Here is a 27,238-nt window from a genome sequence, read left to right on the forward strand (position 1 = left end):
AATTTAGAAAATTACACAACAGTACAAGTTAACATGATAGAAGCAGAAATAAAAGTAAAGGGGAACGCTGGGAGACGTCGTTCCCCCACTTCTAAAAAATATCTATGATGCCCTTCCATTTCCTAAAAATACAATTGGCAAAGATAAGCACCAGGAACGGCGTGACAGCATGCGTCCCCTGACCTTTTTAGATTCACTTTTACCCCCTGGATAGAAGTAGTAGAAATGAGAGGTCTATCCTAGAAGGAACACGTCGCTGGCATAAAAATCCGGTTTTGAGTCCTAAAACAAAGATAAAGAGAACACCTGGAAATATAACAGGTTTTTATATGATAAGCGCTTCCATATTGCTACGTGACATAGATAATAACTACCTTTTATTAACAGTATCGAATGCTTTTGTTATGTCAAGACAAGAAAAGCAAAAGGCATTGCTAATGCAAATCGGTGAAATATCAAGCTAAATTCTTATACGAAATAGAAATATCTCCTATTATTTTTTAAAGAAAATAATTTTCTCTAGCTTATATATTTATTATATTATATTTTCTTAAGAAAAAGAAAAGGAAAAGAGAAGAATAATCAATTTATAAATCAGTAACAAGAAATCACTGTTTACCTTTCTTCCGGAGAAACTTAATAGTTTCCATCTCAAAGCCGTTGCTATGGGAACTATTAAAAGCAATTTATTGATTGAATTGCAAAATAGAAGAATAGAAAGAAGACAGAAGAATAAGTGAAAGAATAAGTATAGAAACTAAAGATAGAAGTTACTCTTTCATCTACTTTATATTTTAGTTGCCATTTCTTAGTTACTTTACACATTTATTTCTTTTTTTATCGAATTTCGTTTAACTATCAATAAAGACTTTTTTCCTAAAGCAAAACAACTATGTTTGTGAAGGTAGATTAATAACTCATGGAAACTTTTTTTGCAAACTAGGAAAAATTGAAAAAAAAATCTAAGAAATACATTCGGAAGTTATGTACTTGTATAGGACTTGTATGCCAAATGTTGCTGGTGGCCCCGCGTAGCGTAGTCGCTAACGCTCTCGCCTTCGTTGAGACGGGTCCCGGGTTCGATTCCTGGTGGTGGCACTCGGTCGAAAAGTGCAAAAAGGTTTTTCAAGTTTTCCTCATTCACACCAGGCAAATGCCGGGGTGGTACCTAACTTACAGGTCCCAGGCCGCTTCCTTCCTTCCCCTTCTCCGGATATTGTACTCGCTGAGGTACTTCTTCCCTCAAAACGTGACGAGCTAAATGGCCATAGATGCCGAAAGCACAAAAATCTAAATCATAAATTCCCAAATGTTGCTATCAATTGGAGTACGGACGCAGAAAGCTATCAGAAGAGAGAAACAGATCATGCGATCAATTGTATTTCACAATTGTATTTCAATTGTGAGCAGACAATTGTATTTCACCATGGCATGAACAAGACATGAAACAGAAACGCATGAGTAACATGTGGTATTACACCACACGTATGGCAACAAAAAAAGAAAGAAAATAAAAATGTACAAGTATAAATACACTGCTTAACAACCCTCAAAGTAACCACCCAAGCAGTTATTCATGGTCCATTCCTAGGAATGGGGAAGGTGATTAATACCATACGCTGCATTTTGTTTATATTTCATAACTAAACATTTCATTAATAGCTATATAATGCTGGATAAAATACTTCTAACGAAATTATCCACAATTGGAGTTTATTCTTACTAATAAGTTTCTTTTTAGATGAATTTCTTAAAAAACAACTCAGACAAGATTGCATATTTCATGAATAATTCTACAGGGTGTCCAATAAACAATGCAACCCGGACTTGGGGATAGTAGAACTATTGAACCTGAACCGATACACAAATGATGGTTATAGCAAAATGAAGCTTTGTCCATGCATATATTTTTAAAGTAGGAAGCAACGATTGAAGTACACTAGGAACCACAGTGTTACCAGTTGTAACCGAAAGTGTAAATCAATTTTATTTTCTTACAAAACACGTAAATTGACTCATAACTTATACGTATGGATGTTCTGTAGTTAATTTTCAGTTTGTTTAGTTGGAGTAATTTGTAAACTATGAAGCAGAGAAAACAATTTTTCATTTCCAACAATAACTAATCGGATAAGACCTCTGTAAGGGGGAACTATGGAAATCGTAGTTTTCATAAATTAACACTCTGAATTGGCAACATTGCTGATGTTTTAGTGCATCATAAGGTGTGTTAAGGACCTGTCTACATTACGCAATTCCTGAAAACAACGAAAAAGAAACTTTGAAATTATCATGATAAAACTTTTACTTACATGCCCCCGGCAACACTGCTACTATCAAAAACGAGTTATCAGCTCTACAGCGATGCTGGAAGTGCCCCTGTTTTGATTCGAACACTGGTTCATGTTTCACCATTTCGGCAGCAACTTTACAAATAGTAGAAGTGTTAATGTTCTCAATGGCACTGCGAATGTTCGTTTCCAAATCTTGTATAGTTCGAGAATTGTTCTTGTATACTTCTTGCTTTAACTAGCCCCATAGAAATGAATAGCAGTGTTACCGAGTGCATATAAGTAAAAGTTTTATCATGATAATTTCAAAGTTTCTTTTTCGTTGTTTTCAGGAATAGCGTAATGTAAACAGGTCCTTAACACACCTTTTGATGCACTGAAACATCAGCAGTGTTGCCAATTCAGAGTGTTCATTTATGAAAACTACGATTTCCATAGTTCTCCCTTACAGAGGCCTCATCCAATTAGTTATCGGTGGAAATGAGAACTTATTTTCTCTGCTCCATAGTTTACAAGCTACTCCAACTAAACAAACTGAAAATTAACGACAGAACATCGACACGTATGTTAGTTTACGTGTTTTGTAAAAAAAAAAAAAAAAAAAAAAAAAAAAAAAAAAAAAAGATTTACAGCTTCGGTTACAACTGGTAACACTGTGTGGTTCCTAATGTACTTAAGCAGTTGCTTCCTAGTTAAAAAATATATGCATGGACAAAGCTTCATTTTGATATAACCATTATTTGTGTATCTTTTCAGGTTCAAAAGTTCTACTATCTCAAACTCCGGGTTACATTGTATATTGGACACCCCGTACAATATTGTGTAAATCACATCCATAAAAATATCCATACGGGATAGTGTGATCTTGTTGTTTTTGCTTTAAAATTTTCTCAAAGATGATTGATGAGAGTTTGCTGTTTTATAAAACCTATTTCATTAATAACCCTAATATAGGTCATTTCTTATATTTAAAAAATCCGCGAAGGATAGTTTACTTTTGGCAACGAGTTTTCCCTCGATCCAAGTCTTTCAAAAACGTCTTGTAATTTTGTTCGCATTTCACAAGAAAATATTTCATTCATATGTGCAGCGTACTATGATTTATTTTAATTCAAGTGGTAAAGTTTAGTATGGTGGTGAATATCTTTTATTTATGTTTAACATGCCACGATTATGCTCTGAGGCAAAAACACAATAATCGTGATGATGATGTTAAGGAATGAAATAGCAGAATGAAGAAAGATGGAGGAAAATGAAAGAACGATGAGAAATACAAACACAGTCAGGCCCACACCTAGAAATTTTTGTGAGAAGAGTCCAAATGTTTAGGGGTTCAACAATACAAGGTACCACGTCTACCTAGTACTGCATTTGTGTTATTATACCCCCGAAAAAGGCGATATGTTACTTTTAAATGCACATAAAATGAAAGAACTATATTGTTTTCAGAAAGAACCAGTTGAGAATGCTCCAAGAGCATTGTCAGAACGCACTTAAAAAGAATAAGTTTTTCTTATTAACTTCTACTCTACAGGCTTTATACCAATTGTTCTATGTACCTTATTATTATACTCATTAGACAATTAACGTAATATATCTATTGATTTATAATAACTCTTTGTTTAAGAGTTCTGTTAAAACGTTCTACGATATGTTGTTTTACAAACATACATGCTCAAAATTGAAAAATTCGCAAACTATCATCTCTCTATGACTTACGGTCCCCGACATATATGGCTTCTTAAATCTCCCGAAATCGGAACTTTTTGGCCAATACTTCGGGAACGGTAAAAGTGACGCGAAAAATCCCATCATTTCTTTCAGATAGTTTTTGATGTTCTATCGAATGGAGGACTCAAAACTGAAAAATTCCCAAATAACAGACATACACAGAAAGAGAGAAAGAGAGAAGACATAGAAAATACAATAACAAACTTTGTCAATTCGTTGAAAAGAGTAGAGATAAAGTGTACGATCAAATTTTAGCCTATATGAATAATTTCTCTGCTAAACAAATATAGTTTTACTGAGAAAGTGTATAAATGTATGTTGAATTGCGAAGGTTCGGGAGATCCAGACTTCATAGACATCCCGCAACGTGGATGCGGCCCTGAACACAGTCTTTGGTGCGAACGGGGTAGTACCAGGAATCCCACATACCAGAACTCTACTACTGAGACAACGCGGTCATTATCATCATTATTTTCCTCTCAGACATTGAGATTTATTTTTGATTCTCTTAGAGCTTCATTCCCTTCACGTTTACCCATATATTTTAAGCTTCACTTCACTGCTAATTTTGAGGAGGGACGGAAGAATTTTTACTTCCGTACACATATATTATGGTTTATATAACTGACTTATATATTGTGTTTATATCTTTCGTTTGAGAAGGGAAAATGGAAAACGAGGACTACAAAGCTTACCTCACGGGTATACAAGAAAACTTATCTTCTTCACATCTTTTCGTAAGACCATACGAATATGAAAACTACAAAAGTATAAACCATAAATGAATTTCTCTTGTGCATCCGTAACCAATATCATTTACATAAAAAAAATCTATTATGCACTTTAATAACTAGAATTACAAGATTTTAATTAAGTACAAGGAACTACAGAAAAGGAAATAATCTTGAAAGACGTGGTTTCCTCTAATTTACGCTTTAAGAACCTTGAAATGTTAATAATAGTGTTCTTCAAGTTTGGATTGCTTGAAGGAATATTTCCGTTATTCAACTTTCAAGTAACGTATATATATATATATATATATATATATATATATATATATATATATATATATATATATATATATATATATATATATATATATATATATATATATATATATATATATATATATATACGTATAGATATATTTACTGCAAAAAAGAAATCTGAAGGAAAGAAAAAAACTATACTAGTAGCTATATATGAATATTTGGAATATAACAGACGAAATTTTCTACTTTCATCTCCAAAGATAAAGAAGGAGACTAAGGAAGAAGAGATATACGCATACACAAGAAGAAGAGATGAAGAAATCAGGGAAAAACAAAGACATACATAAGGAATATAGCTAAAGACAAAGGCAGGGAGAAAAATACAACAAAATCTTACAAGAACAGTCTGACATAAATTCTTTGTCGCTAGATTCAACTGGAAGAAAAGACCTTTTGGATGAAAACAGTCGCGAAAGTTTTTTTTTTTTTTTTTTTTTAACTTGAACATGAGAGAAAATGTACAACTTTAGTTGTTGAGGAATAAAAATGAAAAGAAGCTGACTTGGCGCACAAAATGTTGAAGTAAAAGTAGTGCAGAGAAAGGTTTACCATCTCTCTCAATGTACGCATGTATGTGTGTGTGTTTGTATATATATATTGTTTTTATTTTAACGTTCCTTACTCTCTTTCTTTCTTTCTTTCTTTCTTTTCAGTGGATTTTGGTTTAGCGGAGGAGCTTTGTTCACAGGGATCTTGCATCTTCGTCTTCCTTGAACTCAAAATCCCAAGAGGAGCTTTCGCATAATGCTCCCTTTCCCAAAAGGCATTGCTACCTACTCACACAAATAAAAATTCCCCATATCTTTTTCTTTACCACTGTCTAAAATACACACACACACACACACACACACACACTTTTTCGACTCCACTATATATGCAGTTACTTATACAAACAAAATTCATTTACGAATTCAATGTCGTCAACGCGGCATGGGTTTATCCAAAAAAATAGGGACATTTGACGAAGCTAAAATCAAAAACTCACATGTACGAAGGTAATTCTAAAAGTTCTGAAAAATCGTGTTACTTTCATGGTATATAGTGCCATCTACAAAAGAAATAATGTATTAGTTTCAAATATCTAGCTTCATCATTTCGTTGTTGACATTCATTTCAATCAATCGTCTGCGTCAAACTCGCTACTGCATGACAATGCTCCAGGGCACACCTCTTTGTTTCAAAGGCTGCAATGAAAGACTGCGACTTCGCGGAGATTCATCACCCACTATCCACCTTTTCTGACTGATGACACACTTTGCTGTACACCAACGACATCCCGATACACTTCTTTGATTTTTTAAATAAAAAAGATATAAATTATATGTCAGTGAAATACGCAGGGTTTTATCAAGCGAGTGTCAAGCGTTCAATCTTATTTCATTTCAGGACATATGGTATATGTTTATTTTCCCATAACATTTTGCTCAAGGAGGTTAAAATCTAGGGATGACCAGAACCGGTTCCTGGTGGAACTGGTTTTCGGGTCTGAACGGATCCGGTTCTAGAAGATCCGGTTCCGGAAGCGGTTTTTCGGATCCATTTCTGGAACCGGTTTTCGGATCCAGGTCTGGAACCGGTTCTTCGGATCCAGGTCAGGAACCGATTTCCAAGATCCGGTTCTAGAACCGGGTTTTCGGATCCAGGTCTGGAACCGGTTCCGGAACCAGTTCTGAAAACCAGATCTCCAAGAACCGCCATCCCTACGCTAAACCCGAGCTGCTGGCAGGCTATGAGCAGTGTGCTAGATGAAATGGTGGAAGCGACAGGCAGGCGACCAGGCGGCGGCCGCTTGTCTCATTTGGCTAAATAAACTAGGTAACTGGCAAACTCATTGGCTAAACAGGCAAACTGGCCAAATCATTTGGCTAAACACCCACTGGTGGATCAATTTTTTTTTCTGGGGACACAAGCGGGTCTGGGCGGGGAGGGCACAAGCGCATGGTCCTTTTAGCAGTGTTTTGAAGGTGAACTTTGTGCCTCCTTTACGGGTCTTTGGGGGCTTTTGGATCCAGTTCTGGAACCGGGTTTTCAGATCCAGACCTGAAACCGGTTCCTAAGATTCGGTTGTGGAACCGGGTTTTCGGATCCAGGTCTGGAACCGGTTCCTAAGATCCGGTTCTGGAACCGGGTTTTCGGATCAGGTGTGGAACCGGTTCCAGAACCGGTTATGAAAACCGGATCTGTGAGAACCGGTTCCGATGGAACCGGAACATTGTGGCCATCCCTATTAAAATCCCGATACCATCTTTGTGGTGTACGCCACTGATAATAGTGTAAAACTGCAAATTTCTAAAAAAAAAGGTAGTAAGTCTATATGGTACTGAGCATTGATACTGCCGTTGGAGGCGCTGATTGTTGCTAAAATGATTCTGATTAATTGTCTCACTGAATTCCAAATTTCACGACATACTTTATGGGACTGTGCGACTCATCAGTGTGTCGCGACATAATGGATGAGAAGCCCTGGTCTAGGGTACACTCATAGGTGCCGATTACGTTGGTGCTTCAGCGCTCAAGCACCATTGGAGGTATTTAATGAGTGCTGAGCCCCAATTGAATTTTTGCATTGAAATTAACTTCGAAATTACACTTTCATACGGTGAATAATAAAAAGAAACTATGTGCATGTGATCCCATGTTAGTTTTAGATAGGGATGCATAAGTGTTGAATAATCATATCAATACCTAGTTTAGACCCCTCAGGTTTACAGCATATCGAGAATAGAGCGATATAACATTACAATCTGACACACAATCATAGTCATAATCATACAAATATGTTTTTATATTAAATAAGTGCAGTCTTGTTCAGCAGTGTGTTTATTTTCCTAACATTACAATGATAATAATAATCTGTGGGTGTAATTTTGTGTAATTATTTCTTTAAAAGACTTGGTGTTTGTTGTTGTTAATTTATATTTTTGGATCAAAAGATCTAATATATTTCAATCAAAAATGTTCTTGTAAGCCTTATATCTGGAGAACTTAACTCAGTATGATTTGCTTATTTCGAAAAAAAAAAAAAAACTCGATTTAAGGACTGTTCAAAAATTTTATGGATCCTGATCCAAAAACTAATTATTAGGTAGCAAATATTTTCTTATAGCTCTTATATCTGGACAACAATATACAGTGTAGCCAAACCCAAGGAATCACTTAACTCAGTATGATGTGCTTATTCCGTAAAAAGTAAGAAAACTTGATTTCGGGGCCGTTCAAAAAATTTTGCAGGCCCTGATCCAAAAACTAATTATTGGCCAAGATTGCAATCTTTTGATTTTTTTTTGGGATCATTCCTAAAATTCTTGTTAAAAATGTAAAATCCTTTACATAAATTACAGGCCAGTTGAATCATTTTCTATTTTTACTCAAATTATTCTAAAATGTTCTGAAGGTTTAACTGTAATCATTATTATTTTAATATTTTTTTTTATCTCGTAATCGTTGCCAATTTTGTTAAACATGTTTTTAATTCACAAAAAAATCGTTTAGGAATTTCGTTCAACATAAAGTTTAGAAAATCGTGCTATTTTAGTCTTTGTAAGTTCTTAATTTCACAGTTAATTTTATTTCAGTGGTTCTTGAGAGTCTTTCTCGCTTCTTAGGAAGAATTTAGGATCCACTGCGCTAACGTTGGCATCAACGCTTGAGCACCCATTGAGAAACTTAAAAGTCGACACCAATGGGTACACTACAAGGAAATTGCGTTTTCAACTCGAGGTTGTATGTCTAATAATTTCAAAAATCTCGTGAAGGATATATAAGCTTTCAAGTCAATTATCTCATGTTGTCAGCATCATAACACACAAGAAGATTATTGCTACAAAATTTCAAAGTTCTGCGTCTAATAAGTGCATCAACAGACTTATTCCTTCAGTTTTTAAATTACTTAGTTTTATATGTATCTCAACCGGATCTCCAATACCCCTATATGGTTAGCGTACGCTCGCGGAAGATGCGGTTCGAATCCCGATGAAAGCTCATGTGGTTCTGATTCCAAATTAAGCTGTAGTCATGGCCGAATTAACGTATCTGGAGGCCCAGGGCTAGAAAGTACTATGTGTAGCCGTTACTGACTTCGCCTAATACGCAGTGACGTAATTTTTCTGCCGGATTGGGACTGGATATTCTATAATTACATGAGACTGCAGAACACTTTTATTCAACGAGAAAATATGAATTATGATTGTCATGCACTACATTCGATCGTTTTAAAAACTGATTTATGTTCATTTTATTAGGACGGTGCATGTAACAAACGAAGAAATTTGTATCATATTTTTGGTCGTATTTTACCTTATGATGATGATTGTATCTTGTATGATTCTTTTTGGACAGCCAGTTGAGATTTCGATCAGACTAAAGGCCCACGTGCACTTGAACGCCTAGGTCTAGAGGCCCCCCTAAGCAGCCTCGTTAATCCGACCCTGGACTTAGGGCCATGTTTCACAACAGTGTGTAGAAAGAAGGAAATTCCAGAGCTAATTCTCGACGAATCGACAACGTAAAGAAACTTATTAAAAATGTGTGTTTTTCAGTGGGTACTTTTGAAGGATGCCGATACATTAAAAGGGACATTTGTCAACTTGTTTCTTGCGTGGCATTCCATATGGAAAAATCCTACAAAACAAAATCTTTTTTCTGGTCTCACTATTACTTATATTATTAAAATTTGAAGGATATTTCTGCAGAAGGTTAAATATAGATCTCACAGAATTATGAGACATACTTTAAGTTGAATGCCAATGTAACATAACTAAATTACTTTAAATATAAGAAACGAAGGAATTAAATATTCTTTTCTGATGTAACACAAATATCAGAAAATGATAGCTAGAAGTTTTTTATATGCAAGCATTTTCTAAAACATATATTGTTCTCTGAAACAAGTAAAATCACAACGTGTTTCGTACGTTATTTATATTCTATTGTTCCGAAACGAGGAAGAAATAATGAAGTTTCTCGCTCCCCCTCGTATCTCTTTTTCCACGCCTCTGTAATAAAACCTTCATTTAGCTTCTTTTGAATTGTGTTATTTCATTAGTTTTGCAACGATGAGCATTCCAAGGCGAGCTTCAGGAGTTTCTTGTTTGGCGTCTCTCTCTTTCTCTTTCTGTGTCTATAGTCACGTAATTAGGTTTTGCAATGAAGTGTCACTATTTGAAAAGACAGAGCTGTTGCAAAGAAATTGCACGGAAGAGGACGGATGATTAAAGAAAAAATACAAGTGTCAACAGTGAATGCAACATGTATAATATAAATGTGCTTAATTGTAAAAGCGAAAAGTTTTCTCTCTCTAAAATATATTATTTATCTGTGCTTCAATAAATAGCAGAATCCTTGACTTCTTTTTCAAAGGTAATAAACTAGTAGTTCTGTATTTTCGTAGAAACAAGTGAAAGATTATTGAATGAAATATGTCCAATAGTGAACTGGTACAAGGACGCACCCACGTGAAGTTCACTGGGCCCAGACCTCCCTCCCAAAACTTCCTAAATCAACATATATTTGTAAACTTTCTCAATAAAACTATACTTTTTAACAGGGAAGTGATTGATGTAGCATGAAAATTTGATCTCACACTTCATCCGTACTTTTTTCTCTTACACAAAACAGTTTTATAATTTGTTACATGGAGGTTTTTACTTAGTTGGTTTTATTTCGTTAAGAGTCTCTAATTGTAGAACAACGAAATTTACTCTCTTTGTTTGCACCAGGCTATTTCAAATCTTCTATTTATAGCTGTATTGAGACAGCTAATAAATAAACATTCTAATTTAGATCTTTTCCAACCTAAATTCTCAAATGTTTGTCATCAATTCTTTAAACTATTCAAGCGTTGCTAGTCTTGTTCGAATGAATGCCTTTAATATACGTATATGTTTTATTTTATTTGTATCCGTGACTTTACTCATCAAATGTAAAAAAAAAAAAATACTCGTCGCTGGCGAGCAGGTGAGTGCATATGAAAGGTGGGGAAAAACAAGGAATGTCCATGTATGTGCTTTATCGGGTACTTTATCCTATCTGTTGGTGACTCTTGGTACTATTTGACTGTATATGCCACGCATGCGTAGATGTAGAAATGTGCATGTAAAAAGGGGGCAAAATATTTAATAGCCCTATTCTCTTTACGCGATTTTCAATATTAAAACGCCGTTTTCTAGAAAATGCAGTTTTGTGACATTCCTTCTTTCTTTCCTTACTCTTCATATGTTTCTCGCATGTAATTCTTTTTTGTTTGTTTGTTTGCAGATACGACATGTTTTGTTTTTTATTGTTCTATTGATTTATCATGATGTATTTAGTATGTTTCTTTTATTACTATAACTTTGTCATAAATTGTTCATTTTATAATTGTGATTTAATGTATTCACTCTTCTTTGTATTATTCTTGGCACGTTTGTGGCTGTCAAGTTGGTGTTGCCAATAAACTATTTATTATTGTAAAATAAAGTTACACTCAAAGAACTTTTTAAAGTTAGGAAATAAGTTGAGTTTTTGAACTTAAGCAACACCACGGCTATGAAAGACAGAACCTCACGACCAGGGCTTGAACCCAGTACAGTTGGTGGTAGACAAGCCATCATGGAAGACTAACTCTCCCAGTAGTAGACCATTTCCTTACCTCTAAGGGCTGGATTACAGGAGCAAGCAATTTGCCCCGGGTTAAAGTTGAAAGTAAATTCATCCCTTAATTTAAAATGTATGTTCAGAAATAGGACCCGTTGTGAAGAATCAGTGACGTAACTAAGAGAGAGCAAACGGGGCTTGTGCCCCTGGTGCCGGATCGAGGGCGCAAAACTAGGCTAATATTTATTTTCACTGTAACGTAAGGAAAGGAGTTTAAGCAAACTAAAGACCATTAAAAAATATCTCACGTGTCACAAACTTATCAGGAGGATAACGACTCATCAACCTTAGGATCATATCCATAGAGTATAAGTTAGCTCCAAAGCTATGTTTTGAGGGCATTGTAAAAACCTTTCCAGGCGAAAGAGCCGGCAGAGTTAAATTTTAGTTACAGCTTTTTGTGTTTTCATTTAACTTACGTCAATTTAAGAGATTTGCAAAATGCCCAAATATAATACTCGAGACAACAGCTTGACTGTTTGTAATAATTAAATATTCTATTCCAAAGCAACAGACTGTTGATTTATTCTACACATATGCACATCCCGATATAATTCCAAAAATATTGTGATTTGCAGTTATTATGATAAGACTATAAGAATATGTGATGCATGCTACTCTCAGATTATTAGGTAATCAAATAGTAATTAGTTTGCTGTTTTACCTTGTACTAAAAATAAAATTATGTACTGGAATTTTGAAATCAAGCTTTACCACTTAAAGAAAAAATGAAATAGGAGAATTACTGTATGATGTCAATATTAAGTGTAGTCAGGGAGCGTTTTGGTTTGATTGGTCGGGGAGGGGGGTGAAGAGTTCTTGCCCCGGGCTACAACTAGCCTAGTTACGTCACTGTGAAGAGTCATGGGAAGTAACCCCATGTTTCATGCAAATTAGGAACCTTACAGAGACGGTTGGTACTATATATTGGATGGTTGTGCAACCGGGAATTTTTTAATACTGAATTTTTTTTTAAGCATTAAAGTAGTATTTTAGTAAAAACAAACCTCTGCTTCTGAGCGCAAGAGACTATTGATGTATTTCTTTTAAAAAAATCATTAAAAAATTGAAATAAAGGCAAGAGATTTACATTTCCAGTTTTAACGAATATTGCCACTGGATTCAGTATCATTGAGTACATGAGAGGAAGTTCCTATTTCTTAACTTGTTACCCACGAAACTACATAAATATCTTATCTTGTATCAATGTCTTTAAAAATTTACTTCTCGTCTCGAATCTTCTCTTGTTTTGCGGCTAGCAACATCCTTAGTGCAAGTGGTCCTGACAGTAGATTCTTAGGATAACTAGGGATGCGCACGAGACGAGTCGATATAGGATTTTCCTGACAAAATTCGAGTCGAGACACGGCTCTTCCAATAGAGAAATATACATTTTTCGAGTCGAGACATCGCTTTTACGGCACATTTTCGAGTCGAGACAGCCACAAATCTTGTCTCGTGCGCATCCCTAAGAATAACCTTAAACTTTGAATGCATTACGCTGGTTTAAATAAGTGTTTCTCAACCTTTTCTCCTTTGGAGCACACTAAAGTACGTTTCAAATTTCGCTACATCCCTGCATGTGATTTTTGTCCTAGATATTAAGACGCAAACACATAAAAATATATGCAATACATTTATTTTTATTATGGAACTACTATGAGATACAAATCTCACAAGCAAATTATGTAAGATTCTTGAACAAAAACATATTAACATACAAGAGCATTAAAAGTAAATATTATTGCTTTAAACTTGGAAGACAAGTAGTGTGAAATCAAAGTTGGCTGGCCATAAATTTTTATTTTCTTCTAAAAATAATTTCTTTGCGGAAAATATTAGAATGCATTAAAAATATCGCGTTACACCTGACATATATTCGCGATACACCAGTGTGTCATGATACAGCGGTTAAGAAACGCTGGTTTAGATTATATCTGAAATCATGGTTTCACGTCTCATGTAGTCTCGATACTGAAAGTGATGCTAAGCTCCACCTTAAGAGTCTTCATCCCGGCGAAATTAAAATACCGCTAATTTTACAGTAATTATTTGATACCTTCAAATAGATAAAAGATAATTGAAATATGGAACAAGAGCGCCCTAGACAATATTATTTTGGGTGAGGTACCGTTATCACAAGGCACCTAGTGGCTTTCCGTTTTCAGCTGTTTAGAAACGCGAAAATAAATGCCGAATTTCAAAATGGCTCGAAATCAAAAGCAGATAAGTGAGTCACAATCATAGTCAACGTCTTGCGAATAAAATCAGAAAAATAAACACACTGCTGAACAAGACTGCACTTATTTAATTTAAAAACACATTTACACATGACGTTTCGATCTTCTAGCCAAGATCCTCATCAGACGTACACTCACAAGGCGTCACGTGTAAATGTGTTTTTAAATTAAGTAAGTGCAGTCTTGTTCAGCAGTGTGTTTATTTTTCAGATAAGTGAGTCGTGATAACGGTTTCTCATGTAAAATAATATTGTTTAGGGCGCTCTTGTTCCACATTTCGATTACTTTTTATCTATTTGAAGATATCACATAATTGCCGTAAAATTAGCGGTATTTTAATTTCGCCGGGATGAAGACTCTTAACCAACAACCATTCTTCGATACGAATATTTCCCTTTTCCGTTTCTTTTCGCAATAAAATCCAATCAGGTCATTTCAATTACTTCAATTATAGTAAACTGTATGTTTAAAAAGGTCATATCTATTACATTTTCAAATTACGGTTATTTTGCTATTCTTTTAGTTCCTTCTTTGTGAGTAGAATATTTATACTAGCAATAACATCAAGAATAGATTGTCAATTTTGAAAGTTTCTTTACTTTTTTGTTTCCTATGTGAACCTAGATACCATTTTAACTTCACCATACTTCACTTTTAAAAGGCACATATACCCAATTTTGAGATCTTGGGGCTAAAATATTGTCCTTCCTAAGTACATGCTTTGAATACAATATAGAAGCTTCTAACGGTTTGAGAGGAAGGGGAGGTTGTGGGGTAAAGAAGGGTAAGAGTTACAATTGTGCTTCAGAGGAAACATCAACATTTGTACGGAACGTTGGATGAGATCTGTGGGGGAGGGGGTTGTAGAGTTCCTTCCTTCTCTTATATCCTTGTCCCTGTCCCCTTCCCCCTCCCCCGCATGAAACTCAGTTTTGATGTTGAAGATAGCCGTCGTTACGAACTGGAAATGGAGTGCACAAAACTCGATAAAAAACGACTTCAGTGTGAACAGAATTCCAGCGCAACGTTAACGATGGAAAACCCACCCTGAAGAATCTGATAGTCGTTTTTGGCAGCTGATGGAGTTATCATGTCTGGATCAACACTCCCCATCGATCACAGAAATAGGGGGGAGAACAACGGGAGAGGAGAGGGATCTGCAGCTGCATTATTCTATATTCTCTTTCTCGCTGTTCCTCCATTTTTAGCTTTTGTTCTGTTTTCAAGTTCTTTTTTACGGTTTTATTTTTGTTTTCTTTAACAAAAGGAAGAAAAAACAAAGCTAAGTGCACCAACATAGGAAGTGAAACCGTACCAAGTAAACAACACAGAACAAAACCCAACTATAACATAATGGAGAGTAAGTGATGTTAAAAAAAAAAAAGTTGGTGACAATAATAATAATAATACTACCACTATTAGAACTTTTAAAAATGACAAAAGAATGTACAGAAAGTTGAGTAAAATAAACAATGTGAAAAAAGTATAAGCATTTGATAGACTTAATACAAATATAGGTTTAAATTCGTTTTCAGTATATACACTTTTAATTCAAATAAAGTTTTGAGGTTTCAAAATATTAAAAGAACTTTTCAAGCCAAATGTGAGTTGTTCAAAAAAATATGAAGACACACAAGTTATATTTATGTATTATTATTCATTAGAAATGGAAAAGAAATGGCTCAGGAATAGAAGCAAGGAGCCCTTGGTTTTATTCAAGGCTTTGTAAAATCATTAGTTGGTTCAAATTTTAACGTTTCTTTTTTAGCACCCAGAGTATATAAGACAGAACCTAAAGTTTAAGGAAAGATCCACACCAGTACTCGGAATTGTATCCGAGGGAAGTTTTTTCTTTATCTTTTTAAACTAAGAATCACACCAGAAATCACGTTAAGAGAAGCAAGTTTGTTTTAATTCAATATGAGTTAATTACAGTTTTATTGACAAAGACATTCTTTTGGTTGTTTGGTTGTCATTACAACAATAAAAAATACATTAATTATGTAATAGACCAACTCGAAAAATTATCAAACTTTTTTTTTTTTTTTTTTTAATATCTGAACCGAATTTACACACGTAACTCACTCGTTCAAAATACATAACACGCAGTATATTGCTATATCTTTAGTATTCGGAATTTTAAAATACAATCCCTTTCCTGTTATGCAACCACAATCACGCTAAAGAAAGTGTGGTTGCCAGTATGTTACTTTGCCCTCTTCTTTCTTATCAGTCTGAAGGGTGTTATACAGGGTCTTTCTTATACAGGGTGTTTCAAAACAACACCGACAACGTTTGGGAGGTGATCCCCGACACCAAGATAAGACAAAAGGTATAGACCAACCTGGGTGTACAAATGCTTCCTTTCGGAGTTATAGGCTGCCGAAAACATGAAAAAATGAATTTTTAAAGGTCCATAGCACCAAAACTATAGGACCTACCGTAGTCGGATCAAGACTTCACTTGGGAACTGATATGTACGCTATCCAAAAATATATGTTTCAGAATCCTAAGGTACTCACGCAACAATTTTTATAGAGAGAGTTTGGCTACGGGCATATAATTTGAAGTATTCACCTAACTATCTTTATAAAAACTGTTGCTGAAGTACCACAGGATTCTGAAACTTGGATATTTGGATAGGGCACACATTCTGACTGCTAAAAATGTAATGAAGTATTTGATTCATTTTTTTTAATTGACGCAGACGGGAGAAACAGCAGACACAACTAAGAAATTCATTCTCTTTGTTGTTGAAATGTTAGAGGGATAAGGTATTTCTCTCAAGGTATCAACAAAGCCAAAGAATCTGACTTTACAACTATTTTTATAGGATATAGCGGAAAGCACCGACATCACAGAAAAATCGCGATCTTCTAATGTGGCGAAATTACATGGACGAATGCATTTTCCGTGCCACCGAAGCAACCGGGTGGAAATATTGCAGGACAAAAGATGTGTCGTGTGTGTTCCGAGAAAGGAAGGGTAGTCCACAAGAAACATATGATCTGCTCTTTGTCTAGGTTAGTGCTTAGAAACGTACAACACAAAGCTAGTTACTAGGAATGTATTTCACGGTGGATGCTGCGGCATATTAATTAAATATTATGTGCTAGTTTTTACATTATTATTAAGAAAGAACGTAAATTACTTAATATAAATAATATGTGGAGGCAGGGGTGCCCACAGAGGGGGGCTATGACGCAAAGTGCGTCATTGAAATATTTGGGGGGTGAAAAATCTATATAAATATGTTTACGGTGGTGTAAAACTTAATCGAAAAGACTTTTTCATGGAAGAACACCTACGAATAGACAATTAGGGGGAGTGCGTCATGGACATAAGGGGGGCACTACTGTGTGGAGGTATATATACGATTGATTGGGTAGTTTTCACATGTCCAAAAATTACCATAAATTGACAACACTACCAAGCAGTCATAGAATGAAGTGTGTACTTGATTTTTTTCTGGTCATAATCTGATATTTTATTTTTTCATCCTGAAAAAATCACTCCGTTATGCATAAAAAGGTAAAAGTTATTAAATTTTAAAAATACCCCTAAAATCTGCCGGCATGGGGTGTTTTAAGGGTGAGTTTCGTTATATATAATTGAATCGTTGTGTTCGAAAACCGGCCACCTCCATCGAAGCTAATTTGAGAGAAGCGACAAACAAAACTAAATTAGTCAATATATATATCTGACATACAGAGCTGTTTTCATTTTCGGACCGTAGAACTGTCATTTTTCTATGGTCCAAAAATGATTGATTTTGAGTTTTACGTCCCGTTCAGCAGCGAGGCTATATGAGACGTGGACCTACTGATTAACGTGGAATCCGAACCACATGAGTTCCCGCCGGGAATCGAACCCGGGTCTCCCACGCCAAAGGCGCGTACGCTAACCGCTTAGCCACGGAGGAGCTCGGTCCAAAAATGAAAACAGTTCTATATGTCATATATATATATATATATATATATATATATATATATATATATATATATATATATATATATATATATATTGACTAATTTAGTTTTGTTTGTCGTTCCTCTCAAATTAGCTTCGATGGAGTTTACCGCTTTTCGAACTCAACGATTCAATTGTTATGTAGTATAGTAATTTTAATGTAAAAAAGTTATGAAAATAATGGATGACGGTGAAAGATGGCAGATTAAGTTAGCTCATCATATATTTATCAATCAAACATTTTCTTCTAATTTTTAGGAATAAGAGTTCTATACACTGTACACAATATTTCTCTCTACATTTCATTCCAACATTCTTTGGTACAATGTTAATTACTAGTGAGGTACACACAATGAAGTTATTGAAGCCATATAACATTCTATGATTAGTACAAAATTTATTATTATTATTATTATATTGTTGTGCTTGCACTACTTCCCACCAGATTTACCGTTGACGAATTTTACTAATTATTGTGACTGGCTATGTACGTTTTTACTTACAAAAAACTATAATTTTATAATTTTAGGTGATTTTAACGTAGGTGGAATAGATTGGGTTACCGGAAATATAAATATAAGTAATTATTATATTAAGAAAAAAGCTGAAAAAATAGTTGAACTATGTAATGTTCTCCAGTTAAATCAATTGAATAGATCATATGACCCCTTTAAGAAGTATTAGACCTACTGTTAACCAATATAGAAAATAATTCAATAATATTTGAAATTCCACCGTTAACAAAAATTGATCATTTCCATCCACCTTTTCTATTTGAATGGAAAATAACAAAAAATGATAGTAATGTCTTTGGGAACACCTCAAATCTAGCCAGAATTTATGATTTTAAAAATGCCGATTTTTTAGGTGTATATAATGGAATTAAGGAAATGGATCGAATAGATACAAAGAGTAGTAATATTAATGAATTGACCAATATATTGTATAACAATATATATGATGTGCTAGATAATTGTGTACCTAAGAAACCAATTAGCAATAGGCCTAAATACAAAGACCCTTGGATGAACAAAGAGCTGAAATCATTAATTAATAAGAAAACCAAATATTTTGTTAAGGCAAGACAAACAAATAGTAATACATGGTATGAAAGATACTCCGATTTACGGAAAATTGTCAAAAAGAAATACTTAGAGGCGAGAAAATCATATTATATGAGTCTGGAAAATAGTGTTGTCAATAACAATATGTTTTTCTGGAAAATATTTAAAAGTTCTGATGGCAAGCAAATACCAACTGAAATGAAACATAATGACAAATCAGTTACAGAATTAAATGATGTTGTGGAATTATTTAAAGATGTTTTTAGTGACAATTTTAATTTAGCATTAGGACATTACCCAGATAGCCAGGTTATGAATTCTCCTTCGCTCATTAGCAATCATGACGTCATAGATATACCTAATATTACTGAGTCTGATGTAATTCATGCAATCAAAGTTATTAAGGCAAGCACAGCGCCTGGTCCTGACAATATCCCCTATTATATAATTAAAGCCTGTAGTACCGAATTGTCAACTGTTTTAACAAATATATTTAATACATCCCTGAAAAATGGTGAATTTCCTTCAATGTGGAAACAAGTATACATTGTACCAGTACACAAAGCAGGTGATCGTAGAATTATAAAAAAATATAGACCAATAACACTAGTCAATGCATTTTGCAAGATTTTTGAAATTATAATAAACAAACATTTATATTTTAATGTAAAAAACAAATTAAGTGAATTTCAGCATGGATTTTATAAAGGAAAATCGATTGTAACAAATCTTGTACATTTTACTGATTTTACACATTTAGGACTTAAGAATAGATTACAAGTAGACACTATATATATAGATATGTCAAAAGCTTTTGATTCCATAGAGTATGAACTTCTTATTGATAAATTAAGAAACATAGGTCTATCTCCATTGTACATTCGATGGTTTGTAAGCTATCTAGCAAACAGAACGTTTAAAGTAAAAATTGGTCAAATAACCTCTAGTTACACTTATATAAAGAATGGCATACCTCAGGGATCTCCTCTGGGACCCCTTCTTTTTTCAATATTTATTAATGATTTGCCTGAGAAAATTAAATACTCAAATATTTTGTTGTATGCCGATGATTTAAAATTATTCAGAATAGTAAATAGTGAGTATGATAACTACTTACTACAGGAAGATCTAGATACCGTTAGTAGATGGTGTAAAAGTAACTTATTAAAAATAAATTGTAAGAAAACTAAATACATATCATATACTAACAAACTCCAATACTACGTGAGCAAATATGTAATTAATGGAGTAACATTGCATAAAGCCGAACAGATTAAAGATTTGGGTATAGTGTTTGACAGAAACATGAAATTTACTTATCATATAAATGATACAATCCAAGGGACTAGAAGAATAATAGGGTTTATTTTCAAACAATGGCCTGAGTTTAGAAATGCCAGCTCATATCTATATTTATACAAGATGCTTGCGAGATCAAAATTAGAGTTCGGTGTAGTTATTTGGAATAGTATAGGTATAACGTTGGCAAACAAAATTGAATCAGTACAAAAATGTTTTATTAGGCTACTCTGCTATAAAATGAATAGAGATTACTACTCACGTAGTTATGAATATTGGTGTCAATTTTGGGGATTGCAGGCATTGAGCGACAGGAGAAAAGTTATTGAAAGAGATTTTATTAAGAAACTACTAGACAATAGCTATCATAGTGAAAATTGCTTGCATAATATAGGTATAAGGGTACCAATGTATAATACAAGAAATATATCAACATTAGTTCCGTTGAATTCGAAATTTGCAATTTTAAGAAGATTGACCAATTCTTTTAATTTAGTTTAATTTATTTTTATCAGTATAAAAGCATGAATTTTAGAGCTTGACAAATATAATTTTTACTATTTATGACGACTATTTTGATACTAAAAAAATGGTGTTAATTTGACAAGGAATTATTAATCCTATATTATTTTACTTTATTTTACCATTATGTTTTATTGTTTCAGTATGTAGCTTACAATGTATGTAATATGTGTTTATATTGTCTGATAAAGTGCTGTATTTTTGCCGTTAGGCTGTTCATGGCACAGAAATAAACATTATTATTATTATTATTATTATTATTATTATTATTATTATTATTATTATTATTATTATTATTATTATTATTATTATTATTATTATTATTATTACAGTGAAACCTGTCTATGTTGCCCACCATCGGTTCCATTGAAAAGTGGCCAACTTAGACAGGTGGTAAACTTACAGAAAATAAGTGTAATTGGTGTATTTTTAGAATAGGATCTCTAGTATTACTTGATTGTAAAATTTTAATAAGCAATACCACGACAGCTACTTTTAAATAACGTATATAGAGAAATCATAACAATACACAGTACTAAAAGAAATACTACAGTATATTTAATATATGTACTTTTCCTCCCGGAAAACTCGTCTGGTACACTGAATTATTCGGATGGAAAACACACTAACATAAACAACCATAAAATCGAAACATATGTACGCAGTTTATTGAAATTGGTATTTTAGCACACTGAGTTATTCAAATTGAATACAAAAAAAGCAAAATTATAAATTCAATAATTTATATGCAGTTTATATAATTTTTTTCGGCAGTGACAAATATTTTCTGTAGATACCTTTCGAAAAGTAGAAAATCAGTTAGTTATTAATAACAAATTTATTCATGGTGGTTCATTCTAGAAGTATGTGTTTTATTTATTTTATTTTATTTTTATTTTTTTATTTTTTTGCACATATGCACGTTCTAATTTTGTAGTAACTACCTCTTGTTAATGAGCTACAAGTGTTTTCCTTGGAACGAAAGCTGTTTTGAGAAAATCTTAAGGAAATTCATACTTATCTCCGCTCCCTTTCAACAAGCAGTCAGGTGCAAATAAATGACAATTGAGATGGTTAGATTAGTACGGATGAATCACTGTTCGTAAACGATATGGCACAACTGTATATAGTGTTTTAGATTTGTGAAATAAATTTTCTCTCCGAAGCCACATAATTTCTAGTTAAGGTGCAAGAATACTCCTGCCCCCTAGAAATAAGATATTTCTATACTGGCTGTTAATACATGGAGACAGTGCCTGCTTAAGTACTAAAGCATGAAACAATTAGATAGAGACCGAATTTCGTATCTGTATGCATCAGTGCAATCCAAAGAGTTTGTGACAAGAAACTAAGTACATGTTAACAAACAAACAAACTGCATTTGCGCATCTGCAGAATTATATTACATTACATTTACAGTGAGATGCTGTAGAAAATTAGTGTTACGTCTCAACTGCAGAATGATTTGATTTTATCTCCGAAAGCTGGAAGGTAAAAAAAAATGTAGGTACTAGCTTCTCAAAAAATAGTACTAGAAAATTATTTTTTCATACATGGCACCTGGTTCTAGATAGGGAGAAAAATTTTTAACAACTAATTCCGGGAACCTGAAAAACTTTAACAACTGGTGCGAACTAGCTGAATGGCACCATTGGGCAGGCACGTACACAAGAATTCATTTCAGGGGGGTCAAAAAGATTTTTGGTGAGTCCAAATCTAATATGAGAATAAATTATATAAAAAACACCAACAAAATTAGACAAAACTTACAGAAAAGTCTGGATTTTGGTGTATACTGACCCCTACAATTCATTCTCTGCGTATTTCCACGTCACAGGATCAGTATAATCAAGGAAATTCGCACATTATGTCAGGATCTTCCCTGTAAGAAGTCGAAATAACTGCGGATTGTATGGGTGCCACTTTGTTAGCGAGCAAAATGAGCATGAAACTGTTTTGGTCGATTCCCAACTTGCGAATAGATGCGTCCTGGTCCTGTCGGACTCCTGGTCTTCGCTGTCAGCAACATAGTTGACGTACTTCTGTGTTTTGATGGTTTTGTTTTCCAGATCTGCGTTCGTCGGCGACGAAACCTGTCCTCCTACATTTCTTGATAAGTTTGGCCAAGTTATAATTATATAATTATATGTAACGTATAATTATATGTAACATCTTGCAACAAACGTAAACTATATGTAACATCTTGCAACAAACGTAAACTATATGTAACATCTTGCAGCAAACGTACAACTACAGTATATGTAACATCTTGCAGCAAACGTACAACTATATGTAACATCTTGCAGCAAACGTACAACTATATGTATCATCTTGCAGCAAACGTACAACTACAGTATATGTAACATCTTGACACAAACGTACAACTAAAGTATATGTAACATCTTGCAGCAAACGTACAACTATATGTAACATTTTGCAGCAAACGTACAACTATATGTAACATCTTGCAGCAAACGTACAACTATATGTAACATTTTGCAGCAAACGTACAACTATATGTAACATCTTGCAGCAAACGTATAACTGAAAACCTGTTTTATACGTACTTTCCGTACAAGTTTTCCGAATAAACATACTTTCCATACGAAAAAAAAGAACTATAAATAAGCGGTCAGGATCTCACATATAGATGAACGTATGTAACTTATAGCTGACGTATGTAACAATGTAGATATGTAATGTACGGAAGATTGTTAGACGTCAAACATCCTGCAACGGCATGATATGACATCTGAGCGGGAAAATGGCAGTACGAATGTAGCACATATGGTTAACGTATGCTCCGTACAGATTTCCGCAGTAAGCATAAGGATTCCGTATATTTGTACAGTATACCGCTGTTCGGATAACGGACTTTTCTCAGTGTAATCTTGATAGAGTGTTATAATTACTTAATAATAAAAAAATTGAAATTATATGTGACAATAACCGATGAATAATTAGCATTAATTTAAAACTACATGTTTTTTTTTTTTCATTACTGTTCATACCCAAACGAACATACGAATATAACAGTCGTTCACTGTACACAACTAGTAGTAATTGATTTTAACAACGCAAATTTTCGGAGGATATGTGAAATGTAATAGTAACTGATATTTGGACTTTTTAACAGATACAAGTATTGCTGTCCATGAGATTCCTAAATTTCCTCGTCCCGAAAATAAGGCAAGAAATGTGATACTTTTTTCTCGTCTCGATTTTTTTTAAAAAATGAATTGCTCACTTTGTGTTTCGGACAAGGCGAGAAATATCTCTTATTGTGGGCCACATTAATCACTAACCCTTTACGCACAGATATCGATACTTCTCAATTTCTTATTTAACAACTCAAGAATTTATTTTTGAATTTCAGCTATTCTCAATACATTGCCTTCCTGTAACATGTTCAAATGTCTGTGTGTGTGGTTTAGGCTGAGAACACTACAGTAGCTAGGTAAAAAATAATGGCCGCGTTTGAGGGCTAAGGTAGAAGACTACGCACGTTCTACTATCTCCAAGCCTTAAGAGAAAGGGAACGAGTTTAAATCATGGTGCCTGATTCCGTGCCAGCAGAGAGAAAGAAATAAAGAGAGAGAGAGGGAGAGAGAGAGAGAGAGAGAGAGAGAGAGAAGGGGCAGCGCGCTATTCGGGTAATAACCATCTCTCACCAAACCAACCCAAGCGACCTAAATTTCGTAAGAGAACAGAGAGAGAGAGAGAGAGAGAGAGAAGAAGAAGAAGAAGAAGAAGAAGAAGGAGGAGGAGGAGGAGGAGGAGGAGGAGGAGAAACCATCTGAGCTACCTAGTGGTCCCAAAGGAATACAAGAGACAATCCTACAACTTCCCCATTCTCTGTACAGCCTCTCACCTCATCTTAAACAACTCAAGGAATATCCCTTTGAGTCCGATCCAAGTGCAGTCGACGCGATGCGACGTTAACTGGGTACTTTTGTGCTTGGTATTTCACTACAAAATAGAATATCTAGAAACAAGGCTATGAGAGTTGAAGATTCTAACTCCATCTATTATCTGCAAAGCAAATTCTAAAGGAGGCTCCTTTACCCTTAATTAGTATGAATTACTCAAGGCTTGTGATTTGCTAAATATATTGGTTATATCTCGGAAACCCTTGTGGTTTCGTTACAAGCTTCATATCTCAGAGACAAGTGCTTCTTGTAGCTTCAATATTTAACTGTTTGTATAGCTTAATGAAGAGAGCCTATTAGTAAATGAGTTAAAAGAAAACAGTTCTTTTTTAGAAAGAAATAATGTAATGCTAGTCTCTTTCTTAGCTAAGATAATCAGTGAACGAGCAACATAATTTTAATGAAGCCGCTGAATTTATAGACACATATTCCGTGAGAAATAAGTATCTAGGGATGGTCATTAAATATTAGAGTTGAAATTCTTTTACTTTAAATTTTCTCCAGAAATAAACTAGATTGTTTTAGGAAACAGGAGATATTTAAATGACTGTTTGGTGTATACGGTCATACAAGCTTCATATCTCAGAGACAAGTACTTCTTGTAGCTTCAATATTTAACTGTTTGTATAGCTTAATGAAGAGAGCCTATTAGTAAATGAGTTAAAAGGAAACAGTTCTTTTTTAAAAAAGAAATAATGTAGTGCTCGTCTTTTTCTTAGCTAAGATAATCAGTGAACAAGCAACATAATTTTAATGAAGCCGCTGAATTTATAGACACATATTCTGTGAGAAATAAGTATCTAGGGATGATCAGAATTTAAACATTAGAGTTGAAATTCTTCTACTTTAAATTTTCTCCAGAAATAAACTAGATTGTTTTAGGAAACAGGAGATATTTAAATGACTGTTTTGTGTATACGGTCACGGGTTCAATCACTGGTGGGAGAACATTGAGTACATTACAGTAATTCAGATTCCAAATTAAAACAAAGGTCGTTGTTCCATGTAGTCTTGGTACTGAAAAGATGTACTGAACTATAACAACAAGTGAGTTACAGCAGAACACCTCTAATCTGTCACCTTTGGGACTGGCAGTATGGTCGGAACGCAAAAATGTCGGATTATCAGAAAATAATAGAAAAATACGGATTTACAGTAAAATAAACAATCTCTGGACTTAAAAATGACTGTACATCTACTGTAACGAACACAGAAGAACATTATCGTAAAACCAATGGACAGTAACACTAAAAACTGCACAGCACAGTACAGAAAACACACGCAACGAAGGAAACGATACAAGAGATGACGCAGCACTAAAGCGGACAAACGGTAACAGCAAGTCAACAACAAAGTCGAGACGACAGTAAACGAGTTCGTGAGCACCGATGAGTCGGGACAAGTTCGGCTCGAGCAGGATCGGATCAACCGGAGTGGCAGAGCAGCCGAGGCGGATAAGAGGGGTTCTACTGTAATTAATTAAGGTGTGAGGTGCATAGTAACTCTACTTTCCACTTTTAAAGCAACGAAAAACTGAAAAGCAGGATCTTACCCTTTGGTCTACTGGCTATGCGCACCTTTGGTACAACCGAGTCCCAGGATCAATTCCCGGTTGAACAGCATTCACTTTTTAAACGCATCACAGTGGATTAGATTCCAAATTAAACTGCTATAGGTCAACGTCTCATATGGCCTCAATGCTGGATAAAGATGACATATTTTGACAGGATGTCTACTATATTGGGCAAATAAAATTCCCTGACTTTTCTAGGTTTCGCATATCAACTGGGAACCTTTCCGACATTGTATTTTAGTGAAATGTAGCACACTAATTAGCACTTAAATAGCATTTTGCTATTAGTGAACATTTAAAACAACAAATGACGCCGGAAATACTCTAATTAGCTAAGTTACTAAATAGCTTTGTACCTCTGTGAATAACCGCATTGTTGCAATCTTGTGGACAAAAATTATATATTTAACGAGCAGATCAGTGGACAGTAGATCCAAAAAAAGGGTAACGTCGCTCTTCTTTGACGAGTCCCTGTTGTATGTTGACTTCTGTTGTAGCTGAACCAAGGCCGTGCCGTGGAAAATCAGCGCCCCGGGCGAAAATATACGACTGCGCCCCATACATATATTCCAAGCAATTTTTCCTATTTATTTCTCCCGAATTTTCGACCCCCTTACTTCGGCGCCTGGGGCCGTCGCCCCGCTCGCTCCCCACGGCACGGTCCTGAGCTGAACATTGATTTGAAATATTTTAATTATTTACTTTTTAGTATTCTAGGTACAAAATTTAATGATTGACATTTTCTCATATCAATCTATCATTCGTTGAAACTTCTAGACAATTTTGAAACTTCCCTAGCTTTTCCAGACATTAACAAATTCCCTGAATGTTTCAAGATTTCCACGTCTCGCAAATAGTAGATACTCTGTTCAAGAAACAATAACAACAACAATTAAAAACAGCCTTGAAGAATATATAAATAAATTGAAAGCAAA

General features: G+C 34.4%; 1 protein-coding gene across 1 annotated transcript in view; it reads right to left on the reverse strand.

Annotated features, from left to right (window-relative positions):
* Positions 1 to 27,238, reverse strand: part of LOC145666407 (neurotrimin-like) — a 161,145-nt gene that overhangs the window by 31,559 nt on the left and 102,348 nt on the right. The gene's annotated exons all lie outside the window — the stretch shown is intronic.

This window comes from Thermobia domestica, chromosome 12 (assembly GCF_964235325.1).
Source record: "Thermobia domestica chromosome 12, izTheDome1.hap1.1, whole genome shotgun sequence".
Lineage (NCBI taxonomy): Eukaryota > Metazoa > Arthropoda > Insecta > Zygentoma > Lepismatidae > Thermobia > Thermobia domestica.